Raw genomic sequence first — 800 nt, forward strand, 5'->3', positions numbered from 1 at the left:
CCATAATATTTCTTTTAGCATTGGCATTAGGCCCGCCGATATCCTTGAAAATCATACGGATGGGCGTCCTACCTCTAGATCCGCTTGGTTTCAGTTTTGTCCACTGTGTCCCGTCAGCTCCAATTTCGATATCTACCGCTACATTTTGGCATGGGAAAGCTCGTCCTCTCATCCTCAGAGTCAGAGCTAGAAGGAATATGCATTCTTTTCTTGCTCCGACGGACTGTAAATAAATTCTCCTCTTCACTATCTGAAGATAATTCTATCCCTCCATTTTCAATACATTGTGTAGCTTCACTGTCGGGTTCGCTTTCGCCTAATTCACATTCATTTTCTTCGGAGGAATACTCGGAACAATCCTCATTGATTTCGAGGCTTTTATCCAATATCTTATTACATCTCCTGGATTTACGCATGATTGCTAGAAAAGGGGGTCGGTCAACATAAAAAAATACTATGCCCTACTTCTATTACCCTATTGTAAATACCTACAATAAGAGGAGACTCTCTACAAGAACCGAAAATTTTAGACACTGTCTTTCTGGAACGTCCGTACACTGTGAATGCAGCACTCATACGGAAAATCTTCTCTTGCTCTTGAGCTCGTCTGGCGATAGGAAATAAAAGTTGCGTAGCAGACCCAAATAAATACTCAGGTCATACGACCCGCTTTATTTTACACTATCGAGGCGAGATTGAGATAACGAAATGTAAACGGAGATCATAAAGATATTGCTTTCGCTCTTGTATTTCCTACTAGATGAATAATGTGGCGAACGAAATAAAAATATAAGGATTAT

General features: G+C 40.4%; 1 pseudogene; it reads right to left on the reverse strand.

The window, feature by feature from the left end:
- Positions 1–7: 7 nt before the first annotated feature.
- On the reverse strand, positions 8–498 carry LOC108629918 (uncharacterized; annotated as a pseudogene).
- Positions 499–800: the final 302 nt, after the last annotated feature.

The sequence above is a fragment of the Ceratina calcarata genome, unplaced genomic scaffold (assembly GCF_001652005.2).
Source record: "Ceratina calcarata isolate Rehan_Ccalc_2016 unplaced genomic scaffold, ASM165200v1 scaffold5926, whole genome shotgun sequence".
NCBI lineage: Eukaryota > Metazoa > Arthropoda > Insecta > Hymenoptera > Apidae > Ceratina > Ceratina calcarata.